This window comes from Neophocaena asiaeorientalis, unplaced genomic scaffold (genome assembly GCF_003031525.2).
Source record: "Neophocaena asiaeorientalis asiaeorientalis breed wild unplaced genomic scaffold, Neophocaena_asiaeorientalis_V1.1 scaffold118, whole genome shotgun sequence".
Classification (NCBI taxonomy): domain Eukaryota; kingdom Metazoa; phylum Chordata; class Mammalia; order Artiodactyla; family Phocoenidae; genus Neophocaena; species Neophocaena asiaeorientalis.
In genome coordinates this window covers 9,280,187-9,291,525 of record NW_020175528.1, presented here as the reverse complement: position 1 = coordinate 9,291,525, position 11,339 = coordinate 9,280,187, and the positions used below count along the sequence as shown (strand labels likewise).

Sequence of the window (11,339 nt, the reverse complement as noted above, 5' to 3'; positions counted from 1 at the left end):
CTTACAGTGGATTCCCTGGGTCTGCAGACCCATCTGATGGCCATTTCCTCTGTATTTGAGTATATAATTGGGATTGATCCACTTGGCAGTTGGACTAATCTTCCCATTGGCTGTTGGCCTGTGGGGTAAGAGTTATCACAGTGGGGAAGGTCAAGTACAATCCTCTGAAATGGCACCCCGAGGAACTGTCCACTCCCAGCAAGACAGCAAATCAAAACCAAAATTGCATCCTGAAGGTAAGAGTGGGAGAGGGGGTGGTAAAGATACGTGCTGTCATTAGAGATCCAAAGGATGCAGGGGAGTGGGTGGTCCTGATTATATTGCTGTTTAATTCACCATCTGGATCACAGAAAATGACTATTGATACCGTGTGCTCAATCAAGCCATAGCCATGATTGCAGTTGCGATGCCAGCCACGTTATCCTTGCTACAGCAGATGAATAAGGACTCAGATACATGGTGTGAGGTGTTTGATTTGGCAAATGAGTTGTTTTGCAAAATGACTATACTACCCAAAGCAATCTACGGATTCAATGCAAGCCCTATCAAACTACCAATGGCATTTTTCACAGAACTAGAAGAAAAAATTTCACAATTTGTATGGAAACACAAAAGACCCCGAATAGCCAAAGCAATCTTGAGAAAGAAAAACGGAGCTGGAGGAATCAGGCTCCTGGACTTCATACTATACTACAAAGCTACAGTAATCAAGAAAGTATGGTACTGGCACAAAAACAGAAATATAGATCAGTGGAACAGGATAGAAAGACCGAAGATAAGCCCATGCACATATGGTCACCTTATTTTTGATAAAGGAGGCAAGAATATACAATGGAGAAAAGACAGCCTCTTCAATAAGTGGTGCTGGGAAAACTGGACAGCTACATGTAAAAGAATGAAATTAGAACACTCCCTAACTCCATACACAAAAATAATCTGAAAATGGATTAAAAACCTAAATATAAGGCCAGACACTATAAAACTCTTAGAGGAAAACATAGGGAGAACACTCTTTGACATAAATCACAGCAAGATCCTTTTAGACCCACCTCCTAGAGAAATGGAAATAAAAACAAAATAAACAAATGGGACCTAATGAAACTTCAAAGCTTTTGCACAGCAAAGGAAACCATAAACAAGATGAAAAGACAACCCTCCGAATGGGAGAAAATATTTGCAAATGAAGCAACTGACAAAGGATTAATCTCCAAAATTTACAAGCAGCTCATGCAGCTCAATATCAAAAAAACAAACAACCCAATCCAAAAATGGGCAGAAGACCTAAATAGACATTTCTCCAAAGAAGATATACAGATTGCCAACAAACACATGAAAGAATGCTCAACATCATTAATCATTAGAGAAATGCAAATCGAAACTGCAATGAGATTTCATCTCACACCTGTCAGAATGGCCATCATCAAAGAATCTACAAACAATAAATACTGGAGAGGGTGTGGAGAAAAGGGGACCCTCTTGCACTGTTGGTGGGAATGTAAATGGATACAGCCACTATGGAGAACAGTATGGAGGTTCCTTAAGAAACTAAAAATAGAACTACCATATGACCCAGCAATCCCACTACTGGGCATATACCCTGAGAAAACCATAATTCAAAAAGAGTCATGTACCATAATATTCATTGCAGCAGTATTTACCATAGCCAGGACATGGAAGCAACCTAAGTGTCCATCAACAGATGAATGGATAAAGATGTGGCATATATATACAATGGAATATTACTCAGCCATGAAAAGAAATGAAATTAAGTTATTTGTAGTGAGGTGGATGGACCTAGAGTCTGTCATACAGAGTGAAGTAAGTCAGAAAGAGAAACACAAATACCATATGCTAACACATCTATATGGAATCTAAAAATGAAAATAAAAAGAAAATGGTCATGAAGAACCTAGGGGCAAGACAGGAATAAAGACGCAGACCTACTAGAGAATGGACTTGAGGATATGGGGAGGGGGAAGGGTAAGCTGGGACAAAGTGAGAGAGTGGCACGGACATATATACACTACCAAATGTAAAATAGATAGCTAGTGAGAAGCAGCCACATAGCACAGGGAGATCAGCTCGGTGCTTTGTGACCACCTAAAGGGGTGGGATAGGGAGAGTGGGAGGGAGACGCAAGAGGGAGGAGATATGGGGATATATGTATGTGTATAGCTGATTCACTTTGTTATACAGCAGAAACTAACACTCCATTGTAAAGCAATTATACTCCAATAAAGATGTTAAACAAAACAAAACGTATAAGTAAATAAATAAATAAAATAAACTCTAACCAGAATAAAATGTTAGGTGCATATATATGAATAAAATCATTTTTAAAAAAAGAAAGAAAGAAAGGAGGATCAGGGCTTCCCTGGTGGCTCAGTGGTTAAGAATCCTCCTGCCAATACAGGGGACACAGTTTCGAGCCCTGGTCTGGGAAGATCCCACATGCCGTGGAGCAGCTAAGCCCGTGTGCCACAACTACTGAGCCTGTGCTCTACAGCCTGCAAGTCAGAACTACTGAAGTCTGTGTACCTAGAGCCCATGCTCTGTAACAAAAGAAGCCACCGCAGTGAGAAGCCCGCGCACCGCAATGAAGAGTAGCGCCCACTCGCCGCAACTAGAGAAAGCCCGCGCGCAGCAACAAAGACCCGATGCAGCCAAAAATAAATAAATTTAAAAAACAAAAAAGAAAAGAGGATCAGAACCAGTTTGCATTCGTTTGGAATAGACAACATTTATTTATAATTTTGCCCCAGGGATATGTTAATTCTCCACTGAGCCTGTGCTCTACAGCCTGCAAGTCAGAACTACTGAAGTCTGTGTACCTAGAGCCCATGCTCTGTAACAAAAGAAGCCACCGCAGTGAGAAGCCCGCGCACCGCAATGAAGAGTAGCGCCCACTCGCCGCAACTAGAGAAAGCCCGCGCGCAGCAACAAAGACCCAATGCAGCCAAAAATAAATAAATTTAAAAAAGAAAAGAGGATCAGAACCAGTTTGCATTCCTTTGGAATAGACAACATTTATTTATAGTTTTGCCCCAGGGATATGTTAATTCTCCACCCTCTGTTATGTGGGGTTCAGATACAGAGCCGGACCATCTAAACGTCCCCGAGAACATCACATCGATCCATTACATCAGTGACAGTGTGCTGATTAGGTAAATGACCATGATGGGGCTAGGGTGCTGGCAGCCTTGGTAGGAGACATGTACACCTGAGGATGGGAGACAAACCTATGAAGATTCAGGGATCTGAACCTCAGTGAGGTTTTTAAGGGTTCAGTCGTCAAGGGTACTCCGGGAAAACCTCTCCAAAGTAAAATACAAAATACTGCATCTTGCATCTCTTACTCTAAAGAAGGAACCACGATGCGTGGTGGGCTTCTTCATGTACTGGGGGCAACATATTCCATATCTAAGAATGCTATTGCAGCCCAAATCCCAGGTGACATGGAAGGCGCTATCTTTGAGTGAGGCCTAGAGCAAGAAAGGGCTCTATAGCAAGTACAGGGTGTAAGCAGCCCCGTTACTTGACCATACTCCCTGGCAGAGCCTATAATGTTGGAGGTGGGAAATGATACAGTGTGGAATTTATAGCAAACCCCAGTAAGAGAATCACAACACAGACTCTAAGATTTCTAGAGCTGGGCCATGCCATCTGCAGCAGAGAGTTTTACATCTTTTCAGAAATAGCTCACTGGTATGTTACCAGGCCCTGGTAGAGATGGAGCAGTTGGCCATGGGGTAACATGTGAGCATACATTTAGAACTGTCTATTATAAACTGGGTTGTATTTGGTCTACCGAGTTACAAAGTTGGGCAGACCCAAGAGCAATCCATCATAAAATGGAAATGGTACGTCCAGGATTGAGCCCGAGCAGGACCAGAGGGTGTGAGCAAACTGCATTAGCAGGTATCCCAGACACCCATGTCATCCGCTATGGATGCACCAGCTGCCTTCACTCTCTGTAGGTTCCCAACCAGCTGAAGGGGGACAAAAAATTCAAAGCTAGGGTTAGCTTATGGATAGGTTGGCTCTGTATGTGGGTGCAAGACAAAAATGGACAGTGGCTCATAAACTTCCCAGTGGGTAGAGCTTCAAGCATTGCAAGGTCATTCACTTTGTATGGAAGGAGAGGTAACCGCTTGAGATGTGAATACATATACTTTCCTGTGCAGTGACTCTGAAAGGGAAAGCACTGGAGGATTTTGACAAAGGTCAGAAGCAGGGGCATGTAGATGGATATATGAAAGTGGGCATGAAGCGTGAAGATTCTGTGTTACGTATTAATGCCCACCCCAAAGTATTAACCACTGAAGAGGCCCTAAAAAACCAAGTAGACAAAATGGACTTGGCCAGTTGACATTAGCCATTCTTTGCCCTCAACCACCCCAGAATGGACACGATGGACAAGTGAAAGGTGTTGGAGATAGAGACTATGGGCCCAACAGTATGGACTCCCATTTGCCAAAGCTGATCTAGTTCCTGCTGCTTCTAAATGTCCAGTGTACCAAAAACAGAGACTGAGCATCCAATGTGGCAGTATTCCTGGAAGAGTCCAACCAGCCACTTGGCAAGTTGACTGCAGTGGGCCCCCTCCATCCAGCCTGCACAGGAATGTATGCCTATTTGGGGTATGAATTTGCCTTCCCTGCCCACAGAGCCTCAGTCAGCACTGCTATCTGGAAACTTACAGAATGCCTGATTCATTAGCATAAAATCCCACGCAATATAGCATCCGATCACGAAACCCACTTTGCAGCAGAGGAGGCGCAGAAATTACCCCTTAGCTATAGAATCCACTGGTTATATTACATACTTCAACATATAGAATTAGCTAAACTGGTAGACAGAAGGCACAGCTAAAGCACCAGCTTGTAAGCAAGACTCTGCAGGGATAAGGTGTCATCCTACAGAGTGCAACGTATACACCAAACCAGAGACGTTTATTTGATATTATGTCACTTGTAGGAAGAATGCACGGGTACAAGAATGAAGGGGTGGCAACAAAAGAAGGCCCATTTAACATCACTCCTAGTGACCCATTGGGGAATTCTGTGCTTCCCATCCTCACAACTTAGGGCTCTGTAGGGTTAGAGGTCCAGGTCCCCAGTGGGAGTGCACTACGTGACATAATGGTCTGATTGAACTATAATCTATGAATGCCACACAGGCACTTTAGACTCCTGTGTCCAGGACCAACAGGAGAGAAGAGTTGCCATCATTCCAGCCAGAACCAATGACCCTGAGCAGTGGGAGGAGCTAAGGCTGATATTGCCCTGGGAGGGCAAGGGGGAGGGAGAAATGTGCACAACCAGGTGATCTACTTGGTACCTCTGTGGATTCGTTTTCTCAGTTATAACTGTGGATGGACTTACACAACATCCTCACTCTGAGAAGGGTCCGATTCCAAGGGCTTGGGCCCCCGAAGAATGAAGGTCTGAGTTGCACTACCAGATAAGGGAGCTATCAACTCCTGCAAAGGTGATAGAGTAGGATGTGGAGTCTTCAGAGTGGATAGTTGAGGAGAGAGAAGATAAATGCCAGTTATGGCCTCAAGACTAACTGCAGCATGGGGACTGTGGTTTGGGTCACTAAACTGCCTCTTCTAAGTTTCCCCTCAAGAGGAGAGGTCCACAGGAACTTGGAAAGAACTGTACCCTGAAAATGGATAGAGAAGTCTGCCCATGTGATGCAGTCTGTATAGACCAGGGTGAAAACCATGTGGGTTCACTGCTTAGGGCTCCCTTCGACAGAGAATCTCCTGTGAGGAGGGCAGGGAGCTAACAGCCCCAGCTGCTGCATCTTTGAAATTCACTGCTGAAGGCCATGCTCTCCTCAGCCTGCCAGTGACTGCACTCAGCAGGGTGCTAAAGCTGGGCCCTTCCTGCCCACGTGGGCCACCTGTCAGTCAAGGATTGCCTTGAAGTTCCCCATCAGCTGGGTCAGGACTTTCTCAGGGTTGCACTATAGTCTGAAGCTCTTCACACCCAATCCTCCTTCCTTCTTTCCTCCATTCACAGGTGTCATATCTGCATTGCAATCCTGCCTGCTTTTCTTCCTTCTCCCCTCCGTTCTTTAGAGGCTTTTCCTGCAATACATCTCTTGCTCCTCTAATTCCATCTTGGCATCTACTTCCTGGTGGATCTGAACTGACCCACAAATCACACTTCTAAATAGTTCTTTTCCAAGTAACCAACTGTTTTTCTGGGTTTTTTTTGCTTGATGAAGAGTTTAAACCTGAAGGTTAAACAGACACCTACCCTATCAATACAGGTATCTCTGTTGGCCAATTTACTGTCATTTAACTCTGCAGAGGAGTTACAGGTTATGTCAGTGTCTTCTAGAACTTGTACGAGGGAAACAGAGGTCTATTTTGTCTATTTACAGGAGGGCAAGTTCGCCTCCAAACTTTCCCTGGATTACTTTTATGGTTGCCTCCATTTTCCCGGCCATTGGACTCTAGTGGTAAGAATCCTGTTTGTCGCCTTTAAACCACAGAACTGCTAATTCAGATGAAATGACATTTCCAGAAGAATAGGAATTCCTGATTTAAGTGAGGCCCTTTTGAGTTCAGATGGATTTGTGATAAGTAAAAAAGAGCACTCTTGTTCCCAGACCAGCTACACACTGCTGCCCCAAGCTGTGGATTAATGGAACTGGCCCAGTAATAAACTTGGTTGGGATTTTCCTTGGTGAGATTTTGTGGCCACCAAAGAGGTTCCCTTGCAAGTAAATGAGTCTGGGTAGGAAAATACCTATATGTGGGGTTCTTATTGCCTCTCCTACAAAAACAAATCTCCTGGCAGTGATGAAACAGAAAAGACTGACTAAAGATAAACACTTGGATGCTGCACGAAGGCTTTTGGTAATTTTAGGGAAAATGGGCTGGGTCTCTCCCATACCAGCAAATTGCTTTGGAGGCTGTAAAGTTTGATCTCCGAACTCATTTGGCCAAGCTGCGCAGAAAGTCAAAGGAAGATTCGTTAGCAAGGATGAAATGTACCACCAGATTATGTCTATCTTTTCAACCAAACAGACTGAGACTTATTTCTTGTGATGTTCAAACACTAACACAAAATGTTTTGAAACCCCTGTGACATTTTTTGGTGAGTAGAGTGTCTAAGGGAGTTTATGTGGAAGAATCAATATAACTATTGCTCCAGAGTTGTCAGGGAATTCACCAAAAGGGCCCCTCTCTATTAGTGACTAATTTTATTCTAAGAATGGGATCCATCACTTCTAATTTAAGACCTTGACTTGTGATGTAAAGTAATGAAGCATCAGCTCTTGGACACTTCAATATAACCTATCTCCAGGGCAGATAGAAGAGATAGATTTCTCACCTGAGACGTATTTAAATCAGAATCAGACAAAGAACTTTGTCATTCCTCGTTGAAAGGTACAAGTTGCCATACTTAATTGAATGAGGCAGTCTTTTTTTTTTTTTTAATACTTATTTATTTGGCTGAGCAGGGTCTTGGTTGCCCTGTGCAGGATCTTCATTGAGGCATGAGGGCCTTTTAGTTGCGGCACATGGAATCTGTAGTTGCGGCATGTGAACTCTTAGTTGTGGCATGTGGGATCTAGTTCCCTGACCAGGGGTTGAACCCGGGACCCCTGCATTGGGAGCTCAGAGTCTTAGCTAGTGGACCACCAGGGAAGTCCCAAGTCTTTTAACAATTGCAAGAGAAAACTAAAACTGGAGGAGTTTTTTCCCTTGAAAGCCATAACAAGTTTTATTTTTACAGATGTTGATGCAGTGTCTACTAGCCAGGCTGAATTATATTATCATCTCTAACCTGGAGCTCCTGGCTGTACAATCAATACCAGAAAGAGCCTTGATTGGCAGTTTTTTTAAAATTAATTTAGTTAATTTATTTATTTTTGGCTGCGTTGGGTCTTCATTGCTGCACGCGGGCTTTCTCTTGTTGCAGTGCACAGGCTTCTCATTGTGATGGCTTCCCTTGTTGTGGAGCGCAGGCTCTAGACACGCGGGCTTCATTAGTTGTGGCTCACGGGCTCTAGAGCGAAGGCTCAGTAGTTGTGGCGCACAGGCTTAGTTGCTCCGTGGCATGTGGGATCTTCCCAGACCAGGGCTCGAACCCGTGTCTCCTGCAGGCAGATTCTTAACCACTGTGCCACCAGGGAAGCCCCTGATTGGCAGTTTAATAGACAGTAGTTACAGAAATTTTTAGTAAGGTGGTGGCTACTTCTCAGGGATCTTCTCCTTCAGTTTTTTTTTTTTTCTTTTTGGCATTTCATCAAGGTGTTCTAAGTCCCTTTTCAAATATTTTCAGATTATTTTCTCTCCTGTGAAACACAAAAACAATGGCAGGTGGGAGGAAATTCACAGAATGAACAATAAGATGTCTCTTGCCTGAAATCTTTGCCTCCAAAATGGGAGATGATGACTCAGTAGAACTGCAATGTGCAGCCACTAGGTTGGTGCCCGTTTAGTCCTAAAATTGTTTGGCTGTAAGGGCATCATGTGATACCTCTAAGTATTTTGTTGGTGATTTGTTTCTAAAAGGTAAAGAGCTAAAAGATTTTTGGGGCTTCCCTGGTGGCGCGGTGGTTGACAGTCCGCATGCCGATTCAGGGGACACGGGTTCGTGCCCCGGTCCGGGAAGATCCCGCATGCCGCGGAGCGGCTGGGCCCGTGAGCCATGGCCGCTGAGCCTGCGCGTCCGGAGCCTGTGCTCCGCAACGGGAGAGGCCACAACAGTGAGAGGCCCGCATAATGCAAAAAAAAAAACCCAAAAAAGCAAACAAAGAAAAAAAAGAGCTAAAAGATTTTTGTTCCTGCTAAGAAATGCCAAGCATATGAACACAGGCAGCTATTCCATCTCTGAGTTTCTCTGCCTGGGCCTTCTTTCTGAGAGCTTCCTGCCTTCCCTTGAGAATCATGTTCATTGTACTTATTTTTGACCTTGCTCTCCCTCCTACCTACCACTAAAGGTGATTAGTCCAGATGGATACCTGATTCAAGCTAAACCAATCAGACACCTTTCCCTGGGAATTTGGACTTGAGGCAAAAGTCCATTTCTCTTTCAAGAGAAACTGTATAATATGTGAAATTGTGAGGTGTAGACAACCATGTGCCATGTGGATTGAAGAGCAGAAAAAGCTGGGTGCAGAAAGAAGAGTGAAGAAGATATGCAGAGAGAAGTGGGGTAGGGGAGACAGAAAGAGAGAGAGAGAGAGAGAGACAGGTTCTATGCAGTATCCTTGTAATTGCTCACTTTTGCTTAAGTGAACATAACTTTTTACCTGCAGCCAAGAGGAGTCTTAACTTTTCCTCCCATTCCTGGCAAGTGTATGACATAGAAAATATGAATTTGTCCAACAAGGTAATCCTGGACTCACAGGAAACACTTTGATCCTGTAGGAGCCTCTTCTTTGCTGCAGGAAGAAATCTGCCTGTTTTCTGAGCTCTTTCCCCACACCAGCCCTTGAAGGATCTAGAAAGACTCAATCTGAGGATCAGGACAGACTGAGGTTTGGGGGCCCCCCAAGGATTTGGGGCTGTTAGAGCCCCTAGTTAAATGGCTAGGCTACAGTGCCTAGTCATCATTTGTGATATACTTTTTCTGTAACAAAATGCATTCTGAGTTCCAAACGACCAATTTACAAAACGACTTAAGGACTACAATCCTTTAAAAAAAAAAAAAGAAGCAGGGACTGCCTGTTCCATATTAATTAGTAGTGATGATTCACAACACAGAAGGGGTTCTTTAATACACATAAGCACTCCATTAATCAGGACTTGATTGCACTTTAAGTTCCCTCCAACACATTTGACTTTTCATTTATTTAATGAGAGGGAAGAGACAACTAAACTTCAATCTTCTGTGCATTGAATGGCCATTAGATGACAAAGCGTTTGTGAAATGATACTGTAAGTCAGTGGAGGAGAAAAAACTTTAAAAATATCCTCTCTCTCTCTTTTTTTTTTTGAGGAACAGACAGAATTCTGTAATGCTCACAAAGGAAGAAGCAATTAAGACTCTGATTCAGTTAAGAAGATATAAGAGAAATATAATTTGAAAGCCTGGAGGCACTAGACAGTTTGAGTTCTGGCTCTTTTTTTCAATTTGAAAGCAGTCACTGTTTATTCACTGGCCAGATTACAGAAGTAATCATGGTAGATACCTTAGTTCATCCTTCTAATAAGCCTGTTGATCTGGTCTTCCCTGTTGCCAGCATCTCCACCTTCAACAAAACGGGTGGTCATTTTCTTCATTCCACCTCATGAAGACAATTTGAAGGGCCACAGGAAGTCGTTTGCTTCTTTGAACGCAAACGTTTTCCAACAGTATAGATCTCATGAATCAGATCCTCCATGCAGATAATACCGTATTTGCCAAGAGATGGAGCAATCGACACGTTATCTGTCAGGGCAGTTCGCTTCTTGTTGATTTTGCCATAACCACGCTTGTAGATCAATTCATTTACTGACTTCAGGTTTGGGTACCTCCATGCAATGTATGGTTCCACAATTCTCAGCATGTTAATTGAAGCCTCGTCGAGCTTCACAGAAGTGCCATTGAAAATCTGATGGAGTCGGAGAAGCTGCAACACCTTTCGAACCTTTGGGCTCACACCGTCGATACCTCTGATCCTGATGACAAACGCCGATTTGGGTTCCGTGGCTACGTAGAAGTTGCTGGCTTTTCCTGCCATCCTAGCCATGCGAATTTCAGTTCTATACATCTGCCTGTATTCCTTGTGATCGTGCTTAGCTTTTTCATAGATAAGCTTCCTCCTTGCCTTTCGAAGCATCTTTTGGGCCAATTTCTTTCTCAGGCGCTTGATCTTAAGCTCTGAAAAATTCTTTCGCTTTTTCTTAAGGGTTTCTGGCACAGCAGGAACCTTCTTTTTCTTCTCTTCCGCACCCTCCATGGTTCCAGCCGGAAAGAGCTGAGTTCTGGCTCTTTTGTTACAACTCGATGACCTTCGGCAAGACACGAATTTATCTGAACCTTTGTTTTCTTATCTGTAAAATAGGTGTTCCAGTAAGGCTTACCTGCCAATTCTTACAGAGTTACTGTGAGATTCATGTGTGACTGTACATGTGAAATTGTTTTGTAGTCTGTAAAGTATTATACAAATATTATTCACTCTTATTGTGACAATTGAAATACTAATAACTTTTAATTATTTTGACTAGGGGGAAATGTCTACAGTCATATGGTCAAATTAGGAGTTACTGTATGGCAGACACTACATGAGAATAAATTCACCCTCTGATCCAAGATTATATGCAAATATATATTTTTATTTAATTAATTAATTTATTTTTATAAGCCAATCTTTTTATTTATTTAGTT

General features: G+C 43.2%; 1 pseudogene; it reads right to left on the bottom strand.

Moving 5' to 3' along the window:
- Positions 1 to 10,162: 10,162 nt before the first annotated feature.
- On the bottom strand, positions 10,163 to 10,911 carry LOC112415912 (60S ribosomal protein L7 pseudogene; annotated as a pseudogene).
- Positions 10,912 to 11,339: the final 428 nt, after the last annotated feature.